At 45.4% G+C, this 11,867-nt stretch overlaps 1 long non-coding RNA gene across 1 annotated transcript; it reads left to right on the top strand.

The window, feature by feature from the left end:
- Positions 1-3,684: 3,684 nt before the first annotated feature.
- Positions 3,685-4,742, top strand: LOC117760530. Its single transcript, XR_004613689.1, has 2 exons — positions 3,685-3,776; positions 3,853-4,742. It is a non-coding gene; the product is annotated as an uncharacterized LOC117760530 (long non-coding RNA).
- The last annotated feature ends 7,125 nt before the right edge of the window (positions 4,743-11,867 follow it).

Here is an 11,867-nt window from a genome sequence, read left to right as displayed (position 1 = left end):
TCTGTCTCTCTCTCTCTCTCTCTCTCTCTCTGTCTCTCTCTCTCTCTCTGTCTCTCTCTCTCTCTCTCTCTCTCTCTCTCTCTCTCTCTCTCTCTCTCTGTCTCTCTCTCTCTCTCTGTCTCTCTCTCCCTCTCTCTCTCTGTCTCTCTCTCTCTCTCTCTCTCTCTCTCTCTCTCTCTCTCTCTCTCTCTGTCTCTCTCTCTCTCTGTCTCTCTCTCTCTGTCTCTCTCTCTCTCTCTGCCTCTCTCTCTGTCTCTCTCTCTCTCTCTCTCTCTCTCTCTCTCTCTCTGTCTCTCTCTCTCTCTCTCTCTCTCTCTCTCTCTCTCTCTCTCCCTCTCTCTCTCTCTCTCTCTCTCTCTCTCTCTCAGATTACATTTATTATAACAATCTCAATCTGTCAATATACTTAGTTTGACTTGGACAGTCAAGTTTTTCACAATTTCTTAACTTTCTTGCTCAAGAGTGATTTACTAAGATTTTTGTCTTAATCATATTAAACCCAACTACGCAGGGAAATAAGGTAAAACATGTTATATATGAACTCTTTATTTTATAGGTGTTTAATTTCCCTCACAGAAAGAATCGCGTCACCTTCAGTTATTAAACTCCTATCAACCTTTTTATTGTTTGAGTCAGTGCAAACGTTGTACTCCTACATATTGTATATCGTGTATATAAGGCGACTAATTTCCAACAGTTATTAGAGGATGAAAAAATAACCTTGAGCAGCTCTTTCATTCAAAATCTTCTGGAAATCAGCTTCTGCTAATAAATGACACAACTAACCTCGAAACACAGTTCCTGAAATACCTGAATATTTCCTGTATTGCAGTTTTGTTGTTGTTTTTTTTTACCATAAAATACATTTGAAGATAATGATGGAACTGTATATTAAAGCTTCAGCATGTTGAGCCCAGTTTGAACTTGGACATTAAGACGTGTTTTGACCTTTAAATCACCAAGTCAGTTTCCTGCCTTCCTGTTAAACCCTGTGCTGACCTCCGACCTCGTGCTGGTGCTCTACTCTCAGAATCTGAAATGTTTACGACAAGTTAGTGAGATGTCAGAGGGGAGAGGATCTTGGCTGGAGCTTTTTTTTATTCTTCTACTTTTTTTCCACTCAGTGCCGTTACAGCTCAGTCTGATCACACATCAGCAGGAACATCCTCCTCAGTGCCGACCAAGCAGTGCCGACCGGCTGCAGCTGATCCAGAATCAGTGGCTCTACAACCAGAGAGGATGCTGGGAGGTGGTGGAGAGGGAGGGGGGGGGGGACAGCAGTGGGGAATGGAAGTGCCTGCAGTTGAGTCTGCAGGCTGCAGTAATGAGTGCAATTTCTGTGCTGGAGGTGCAATTTGATAATAACGTGCAATTTTCTGCCTGAAAGCAAGATTCCCTTCCCTGCAGGTCTTATGGGGATGAGGAGGCTGCTGCTGCTCAGTCTGCAGAACAGTCTCTGTGGGTCAGAGAGGCTCATCTGACGAAACAGAGCCCGGCTGTCAAACGACTCCGAGGGTTTCACTCCAGAAACACACACGCAAATAAACAAAACGAAAAAGGGAAAAACACTCGAGCAAAAGTCTGAATCTCATTTGTATTTGTTTTGGGGTTTTTTTACCAGGAATTCATGATGTGCTTTACCTGAAAGGAGGAATTTACCAAAACCAGACTTTGTTTATTCAGGATGGATTTTTTTTTTTGTGCGTGTTTTTGAACTGAGACTCTTCAGTCTTTGTGTTTGTTTTCTACTTTTCACATCCATGTTTTACTGATCAGTGTTTTTAACGTTTGTGTGTAAATCCCCCCCCCCCCCCCAAAAAAAAAGAGAACCTCAGAAGAAGAAAATTAGAGGTGTAAGCGTCGCTGTTGTGAACTTTAACAAAGCTTTTGATGAGCTCTTACTAACACATACTTCACGCGTGTGTGCCTGCTGGGAATCAGCGTCTGTCTGTGTGTAATGAGACTGGTGTGTCGATGTGCCATGTGTGTGTGTGTGTGTGTGTGTGTGTGTGTGTGTTGTGCTGTGGGCGGGTGGGTGGGTGGTGGGAGGGTATTAAGTGGGAAACGGAGTTAATTGTCAGTTATGTGATTATCTCAGAGCACGATTAATTTGGGACGTGGTTCGGGGCGCTGACGTTCCCCCCCCCCCTCTGAACGGTTTGACAGTGACATCTGAAACAGTCGGACTGACGGAGGCATCTCGCACCTTTTAATTGGCTCTGAGATCCGAATAGCGACACTGTTCAATGGACTGTTGCCTTTTAGCTGCGGCGGGTCACATGGCTGATGTGCACTTCAATGACCTGGTTTCCAAAAAAAAAAAAACCTTTAGACCACGGCATGTTTTTTAATTATTCTATTTTTTTTTAATTTGTGAATGATTCTATGTTTCTTCACAGTCTGAGAAAAAAAAAAAAAACGCTAAACCCCTTTAAAACGCACCTTAGAATCTCGACTTGAAAAGTTGCCATTTGATATTAACGTGTAAAGGTTTTCACTGATTTCATGTTTCACTGTGAAGAGTCTCCGCTGATGAAGAAGGGTGATGTCGAAATCCACCTTAAAACTGAATTCACAAAGATCCCGATGATGTGATATCCTCAACTCCTTTAAACGAACTGTTGGACTAAAGGACGAGTTCTAAATGTGGTGACCACAGCTCCCATGTTTCCTTCATGCTGAGTGTTGCATGAGATAATCCATCGCCTGCTCTTAACAGCAAAAGAGCATATTTTCCAAAATGTCAAACCACTTTAAGGAAATATGCTTGTTCATAAGGGAGTCATTCGTTTTATCTGTCAGACCAAAAATGCCAGATTGTCCCTTCACGAGTAGGTGCTTCTGTATCTGGAGCACGGATCGGATTCCACCTCCTCCCACTCTCCAGAAGTGAAGCCACAGCATCCTGAATATGAGCATCTTAGAATCTGGCTCTTAGTGTGAAAACGTCCTAAATAACGATTTGGAGTAAAATAAATCTTTGTGAGTTCAGTCTCAGGTTCAGATTTCGAACAATCGGAGGAGACTTGATGCTGTTTTGACAAAACATTAGAGGTCGTCGTGTTTCTTACTTTCATCGAGGCTCTATGACTGTTTATTTTACACCTGGACTTGTTGTTGTTGTTGTTGTGGTTTTTTCTCTTGTTGAATGTAAATTTTAATTTCTTCTCTTTGCACACGTTAAACCCAGAGTCTGTGCCGAGGGAACCTGTTTAGTTGTGTCACTAATTTACACACACACACACACACACACACACACACACACACACACACACACACACAATGCAGCTGTAATCAGCGTCATTATTTTGATTAGTTTCCTCAGTATTCACTCTCTCTCTCCCACACACACACACACACACACACACTCCTGTGTCTGTGCAGGCCTGATGTTCTGCGGAAACAAAACCAAACCCATTACTATAATCACTGCTGTAATGAAAAAATATGAGAGGAGCATTCCATGGCTCTGGAACCGTCGGTCGACAGTCGGGCGAGACCGAGAAAAGAAAAAACACACAGAGGGAGTCAAACGAGTGCCTGAACAAAAAACCTTCTTCTACTGTGCTTTGAAAACTGACTGTTTTACTGTTTACTGTGTTTCTGTCTCTGCTTCGTGAAGTGAGACGGACAGGGTGAGGGTCGGAGGACAGAGTCGGACCGGTGTGTGTTACTGCTGCAGTTTGAGTGCACGGTCACACGCATGCAGACGTAGCCGTCGTGAACCTTTGCGTCCCGTTTGTTTTGCGAGCGAGCGAATAAAACTTCTGCTTCCTGTGGCGAAGCAAATCCGCAGCATGGCTTCGTGTGGAGTTCGACGAGGTCACAGCTTCGGCCGACCACAGGTTTCAGCGAACGTGTCTGAAAACGCGTATCACGTGACCACTCGCATACACTGAGCATGTGTGTGCAAGTGTAAACAGGAAGTGTTTGTTGTTTAGTTGCAAACAAGAAACATCGTGACCAAAAAAGACCCGAACATCTCGTTAGCGGCTCTAAAACTACGGAGTAGAGCGGACGACGGGCGTATCCAGAGAAGAGGTGATTTGTTTTCTAACAAAAGCGTAGTCATGTGCACGTAGCCTGTAGCTTTCACGTACATGCACATCGGTTGTTGTCGTTATAACGATCTCGCCAGCGCCAAGCGTCGGGATCGCCCATCGTCAAAGCAACGTGTACGTGTGAGTGCTCAGCTTGTGTCACTCTTCTCATCGCTAAATTTAAATTGAGATATATTCACTCCCGTCTTCTTCACAGCTCGTTTATTGTTGCGTTACTGCCACCTGTCAAACAACAGAGCAGCGGCAACGGGAAATTGCGCCACCTAGCTAATTGTGTGTGTGTGTGCACGGTGTACAAACAAGGAGGGGACACACACAAGGACATGTCCTCTGAGCCTCATCGTGGTAGATGGAGTTTGATCACTTCTTATAACGACGTCCACATTATGCATCGTACAAATCTCTAATTAATGAACTGAAACTAAACCGTTTTAACTGTGAAACTAAAAGTCAGAATAAGGTGAAGACAATCTACGCTCAGCGGATCATTTTGTCTTTAGGTAGAAAACATTTTAGATCTCGTGTTAGATACAAAGGAACAAGTAGAAAGTGTTTGTGTTGTGATGCAGAGATGTTTAGTTTCTGTTCAGTCTGGAGCTTCACTGTCACTTTGTAAAACTTCATGTTGATGTAAAACATGTGTTTTTTTGTTTTTGTTTTGTGGGTTGAAAGTTAAAAAAAGAACCAACTGTTCTCTCACAGTTGAATGTGCAACACTGGACCACGTGGGATCCTCTGACTCACGTCTGTTTCACCTCGACACCTTTAAACACAGAAGCCCCGAGGCCGTCGTCACAAAAAGCCATAATCTCACTCCCTTTGTGGTTCCTTTACGAATCTGTTGCAAAAATGATGATGTCGTGGAAGACTAAAAAGCAGTATTTGGTATTTTAAGTGGAGGGAGGAAAACAAAAGGGAATAAAGAAAAACCTGTGGAAACGAAGCCGGGTTATCAGCCTCTTTTTGTTGTGTGTCTCGCGTCAGGCGGATGAAAGGTGCACACGACCGCAGGGAGTTTGAACCCTGATCACACATCTCGGCAGGTGAAGCGATTATTTGTGGAGCTATAGGCTGTCAGAAAGTCCGCCCGCCCTCCCCCCACCCACACGCTGTTCCGCTGTCACTAAAATAGCTTTAAGGTGTGTTTAGGTTGGACTTTAACCCCTCCGCCTTTTTCATCTCCTTGGAAACCGTCCAGAGTTCCCTTAATTTCTATCATCTCAATCTCAAGTGCTGCTGCAGTTTTGCCTGTTTGCCCCTAATCATAGAGCCTGTTGCCATGGCGAAGTATTTAAATATGCTCTGCAGATCATCTTCACCTAACACACCAGAAGTGGCGGCTGGTGTGTGTTTGTGTGTTTTCTTTTGTTCCTTCGCTAAAACAACGAACCTTCATATTTTTTCATTTTTATGATTTCTCCTCGCTGCTCTCTCCTCTGCTATTCTCTCCTTCTCACTCCCCGGGGAGGGATTTCCTATTTTTCTATTTCACGCGTCCCCTTCAAGAGAGGAGGGCTTTGTCTGTTATCTTATCAGCGAAGCTTCACGGCTCCCAAAAGCTTTGGCCATGTTTAGAGAGGAAATGCACACGGCATACTGATAAGAGGGGCCTGGCACTGCAGGGACGCCACCGCGTCGCTGCGAACGCAAACCGCAACCAGGAATAAAAACTGTCAGAACGAGGAGGGAGACGAGAAAAGAGGGAGGAAACAGACGCCCGGCTGGATTTTGCCTGGTTTTAATTGCTCTGGGTTCCCACTGCTCACAACGGCACATTTGGGAGTTTGCGTGTAAACATGCATGAGTGCGTCAGGGTGGGGGGGTGGGGAATAAAACATGTAGGTGTATTCATCTGTTTAATAAAAATTTCAGCAGCTCTGAATCTTCCACAGCTGCAGCTCAGGGATGAGAAGCAGGAGGTTCAGCTTCTGCTTTTTAATAAATCACAAACCAGCGGCTGAGATGAAGGAAATCACAAGTCCGATTCTTCCATTGGAGCTTTTGTGTCCGGTGATGGTTTGAATACACAGGAAGTAAATTCGGATCATGATTTTGGGTCCAAAGGTTAAATTATTTTATGGTATTTTGGATTATCTGGTAGTTAAGAGGAACCTAAAGTGTAAATATACTTCATATCTGCTACGCTCCTGGTTTCATTCTGTCTGGGTGGTTACTTCAGTTTGTGTTCCATCAGTTACAGCAAAAAGAAAAATACTTTGTCTAACTACCATGTGACTCAGTAGAGATCATATAAATGTCCTCTTATCAAATTTGAATTCACTAGATTCAGATCCACGAGACGCCTCCTGCCTCCTCCAGAAACACATTCATCAGGATCATGTAAAGAAATAAACCAATCAAAACAACAGTTTGAAAGTGGATTGATTGAGCTGCAGCAGATAAAGACCACAGAACCTGACCTGAAGAGTTCTGGTGCTGTTGTCGTGATCAACCACTTCGCGCCGGTCTCCTGTTTATTCAAAGTTTATTGGTACTGAACGTATCACGCGTCCAAATGGAACCTTAACGACACACGTGACAAGCGTGAAGCCGATCAGACGAACGGTTCTTCAGATATCTGAGCCTCGGACGGAGATTTCTGGAATCAGAAGATTGATCGATTTTTGGCTCTGGACAAAATAAGATGTTTTTGATGAGCATCTTTCAGTATTTTCTCATATTTCACAGATTTACAAATCTGAAGTGAAAAGAATCCTTTGGTGAAGCTATATTTGACCAAAAAGGGCCCAACGTATGAAAAACCATTCAATATTCAGCATTTATAACCAGAAATACAGGACTATCACACCATGTTGACTGTTATGTAATGTAAAGTATTGTTGTATAGTGATAATTATTATTACCTATGACACATTATATATCAGACTGATTGTTTCACAATGCCCGAGCACAATCGATGCTCAGTAACTGAGCTAAATGACTTCATGTATCAAACATACAGAGGAAAGAAAAGAAGTCATTTGATGTGATTGGTTGTTGAAAAAATGACCTGAATAGTGAACTTATGGATTTTGCTGCCACGCGATTCTTGACACAGCGACACGTGAACGACTGAAGTGTTTTCCACTCCTTCCTTCAGGCTCAGGAGACTCCAGGGTACAAACATATTAACGCTGGAGAATAATTGTGACTTATGATTTTGAAAATATGATTAAAAATCCTCAAAATGGAGAACAGGCCGACTCGGATCCCAGCCTTCATTTTGTTTCCTTCATTATTAAGTCAAGTCTTTATTACGGCTTTTCCCTCGGGCGAGTCATCATCGCACATCTTGATTTTAAGACCAGGACACATTAATTTTATGGTTATATTTTAACAGTTCAACATGCTGCTGCCTTCATGCTGCTGCCTTCGTGCTGCAGGTGCTCGGGGGCGAAAAGAAGAATAGATTGAAAGAGGACAAGAGGGATGGAGTTGCGAGTGTAAACGCTGGAGAGGAGGAATAACACTTGAGCTCAGCGAACAGACGTAGAGGAAAGGAGGAGGAGAAAGGGAAGTGTGGGGGAGGAGGGAGGGAAGTGTGCCGAGGGAGGTGAAGACACCATCTACATATTCAACGAGTCCCATCGAGGAAAGATCAGCACTTTGATGCTCAGAAACATCTCAACCATCTGCAGTGTTGAGTGGATTCCAGCAGATATGCTGTGATGCATGCTGGGACGGACGTTTTGTTCAGCAGCCCCCCAGAGGCGTTTGAACGCCGCCGCCTCAGGTCGCCGTGGAGGCGGAGCCGGTGGCGGCAGACTCAAAGGCGTCCGGTTCGGAAGGTGGATGATAAAACATCTTCTGTTTTTCCATGTTGAGCTTCAGAGGGAAGACGACTTTCAACCACAGCAAGTTCTCAGGACCTGTACACGAGGAACCAGACGACTTGTGGGGCCCCGGGCTAAAGGAACCTGGGGCCCCACAGTGAAGCAACACAGGCACATCGTACACATGCATTTAGACGTTCTTGTCTTCAGTCAAACTTCTAACAACGCAACCGTAAAAGACACAACACAACAGTAAAAGACACAACACAAGAGTAAAAGACACAACACAAGAGTAAAAGCCACACAACGAAATCACAACCTTATCAGAAGTGATTCATGGATTTTATTTCCACTTTGCCAATGTGCCGCTCACAGAACGACCGATCAATGTTGACGAGGTTAAACACACAACAGGATATTTGTGTGATTTAAGCAGATGTATGTGCAGATATCAACCATAACATGTCTCCATACAACTGTTCATCTGATTCAACTATAGCACAATGACCTCCATGCTAACGTCATGGCAGAGCTAGCTCCTAACGTTACGCACTTGAATATGAAATTATATAAATACAATTCATCATTGTCAAACGTCCGTTGTCGCTCGCTGCCGTTGTGTTTCCATTGTTTGGTTTGTGCGTTTGTGTGGGTTTTGTCAGATTGAGAGTCGCACCTATTGATTTCACGTATAGATTTTGTAAATCTTTCCCTCCAAACCCTTCGCTTGCACTCGAATATACCTGCTTGTGCTCAGATTTCCTGAGCTCCAGCTTCACTTCCTCGCGCTCAGGCTGCGGGCGGCTACTTTAACCGGGTTCATGCACCCCCCCGCCCTCCACGGCTTTATCATGACATCGGCCTTCTGTCAGTGATTGAAGGAAAAATGACGACACTTTTTCGGAGCATTAAAAGGACAATTATCATTCAATCAACTGTCGAGCACAATCGTCATTCGTAGCATTTTAAAAGTTAGTGTTTCATCTTTTCGTTTCTCTGGTGAGCGCCGTCTCCATTTGACGCAGGAAATAGGTCATGTAGCTGCTCAATTAGGCTTAATTTTAGATCTACAACACCCGTTTTAACCAGCTGTTAATCAGGTTGTCTCTACCTCGCTCCCTAATTGGAGCTGCCGAGCTCCATCGAGTCTGAAACCTCGAGTCTGTGAGATTAATCTGTGCAAAACATTATGTTTTCAACAGCTGCTCTGTTAATGGAGCCACACGGCAGTTCAGCCACTTTCTGTTTCCAGGTTTTCTACTTTTTTTTTTATCTCCCATCGCTCCTCAGCCTGATCCGCTCCCTGACGTTTGTTCTATTTCTTTTTCCTGCACACACATCGTCTTTTCGTCTGCTCGGGTGTGAAGAGTGTGTCGGTCAGACTCTGAAACATCAGCTCAGTAAATCCTTCTAACTTATATATAAACCACACACGAGAAAATCCAGTTCCATTATAAAACTATTGACTATTAACCAGGTGGGATGAACACAAAGTTTTCTAACTTCACTCTGTTTGTAAAAAATCTCTGCAGGCAAACAATAAAAAGTGACAGAATATTGTAGAAGAGTTTGAGGACGACTCACTAAAGAGAAGGAGTAACTCTGAAGTATCAACACAACGTTACAAACACACACATCTGCACTGCACTGGTAAAATAATCACTTAAAAACTTGAATTATAACTAAACCCACTGAATAATGTAGTTACTTGTGTTTAAGATTCTGTACATGAGGGAACAGCAATAATTGAAGAGAAACGTCGTCACAGCAGCTGACGACTCGTGTGAGCGTGAAGTTCGCTGCCAGGAAATCTGGAGGGTTTTTCTGAAGAGGCCAAAAGATGAAATCTGAAATTCAGCCATGTTTGGTGCGGAGTGAAGGATGTGGTGAGAGTCAGGCAGCGGCAAACCACAGGGAGGGAGAGAGGAGAGGATGGATGGGGGAGGACCGGGAAGCAAAGAGGAGGAGGAGGAGGAGGAGGAGGAGGAGGAGGAGGAGGAGGGGAGGGGGAATCTGGGAATCTTTGGAGCTTGGTTTTAATCTGGGGCGCCGCCACGAGGGAGAGAGAGAGAGAGAGAGAGAGAGAGAGAGAGAGAGAGAGAGAGAGAGAGAGAGAGAGAGAGGGAGAGAAGGGAGAGAGAGGGAGAGAGAGGGAGAGACAGAGAGAGAGAGAGAGAGGGACTGGGCATTACATGCTACACTACACAGAGAGGTCACCACATCGCCTGAAGGGCTGGGATGCTCAGAGAGGAGAGAGGGAGGAGGAGAGAGAGGGAGGAGAGGGATGATGGAGGGAGGAGGAGGAGGAGGAGGAGGAGGAGAACTGTCAGGTGTGGAGGGATGATGAAGAGCAGGGGAAACGAGAGGGAGCGCCAGAGGATGGAAGAGAAAGTGTGTGTGTGTGTGTGTGTGGGGGGGGGGGGGGTCGACTTGATGTCCTCTCCATGTCACCCTCACCCCACCCCACCCCCACCCCACCCCACCCCACCCCCCCCACCCTCATGTGACGATGCAGTGCTGAGGGCAGGTTTTGCTGACTCGCCACTCGCTCGCCCCCTGAGCAGAGATGCATGCCAACCCCCTCTGCCTCCCCCTTTCTCTCTCTCTCTCTCTCTCTCTCTCTCTCTCTCTCTCTCTCTCTAGCCCACTGGGAATGTTGGCATCCCTCCCCCCTCACCTCCTCCCCCTCCTTCTCTCTGGGAAAGTTGGCACCCCCCCCCCCCCCCCACATCCTCCTCGCTCCCCGGGGTCCCACATCCTCTCACTGGGATCAGAGGGACGCCCTTGACGCAGGAGCGGCGCGGCGGGGCGTGCCTCCTCCGTGTGGCCGCTCACAGGAACTACAGCTCGCACAAACAGATGGAGAGTTTGCCTCTTCTATTTTTTTAAATCAACAGAACAAAAAGCTTCTCACTCAGATGTTCCGATTGAATAAATGATAAAGATTGAGCGTCAAGAGGCTTCGAGGCCACAGGTGAATGTTCAACAAATCATAAAATAATCTAGAAAAATTCAGTGTTAAAATATTCCTCCTCCCTCAAGATTCAAGATTCAAGAGTTTATTGTCATATGCACAACGATAACATTAAGCAGTCGCTTGCAATGAAATGCTTGGGTCACAGGCTCTCTTATAACAATGCTCAATCAAAATTTAAAATTTAAAATAAAATATACATATCTAAAATATATATATACACCTAAAGAAAAAGAAAAACAATAGTGCAAGTGTGTGCAATAGTGCAAATATGCTAAGGTGCAGAGTTATGACAGATTGGAGGAGTTTAAAAGTCTTATGGCCTGGGGGATGAAACTGTCTCTGAGCCTGGTGGGGGGGCCCGGATGCTGCAGTACCGTCGGCCAGACGGCAGCAGGCAGAACAGTTTATGGCTGGGGTGATAGGGATCTTTAATGATCCGGTTGGCCTTCTTCCTACACCGCTGGGTGTAGAGGTCCTCCATGGATGGTAGCTCCGTCCTGGTGATGTGCTGGGCAGACTTCACCACCCTCTGTAAACCCTTACGGTTCAGGGTGGCGCAGCTGCCGTACCAGGCGGTGATGCAGCCAGTCAGGATGCTCTCTATGGTGCACCTGTAGAAGTTGCAGAGAATCCTGGCATCCATGTTGAGCCTCCGCAGCCTGCGGAGGAAGAAGAGCCGCTGTCTAGCCGTCTTCCTGATGGAGTCTGTGTGGTTGGTCCAGGTCAGGTCATCACTGATGTGGACCCCGAGGAACCTGAAGCTGCTGACTCGCTCCACCGTAGTCCCGTTGATGGAGAGGGGGGCGTGTTCTACTCCTTGTCTCTTCCTGTAGTCCACGATCAGCTCCTTTGTTTTGCTGACGTTGAGATGGAGGTTGTTGTCCTGGCACCAAGATGTCAGGGCTCTGACCTCCTCTGTAGGCCTTCTCATCGTCGCCTCTGAAAGGAATGAAAGTTGAGAGACTCTGTGATGACATGTTATTCAAAAATAAATGATCAGAGGTTTTCTTTATTTGATTCTTTAAATCTGAAGAACCGCCACTGGCCTTTGAAAGA

Source organism: Hippoglossus hippoglossus, chromosome 1, assembly GCF_009819705.1.
Source record: "Hippoglossus hippoglossus isolate fHipHip1 chromosome 1, fHipHip1.pri, whole genome shotgun sequence".
Taxonomy (NCBI): domain Eukaryota; kingdom Metazoa; phylum Chordata; class Actinopteri; order Pleuronectiformes; family Pleuronectidae; genus Hippoglossus; species Hippoglossus hippoglossus.
The sequence above is the reverse complement of the archived record's forward strand: the minus strand, read 5'-3'. Positions and strand labels throughout refer to the sequence as shown.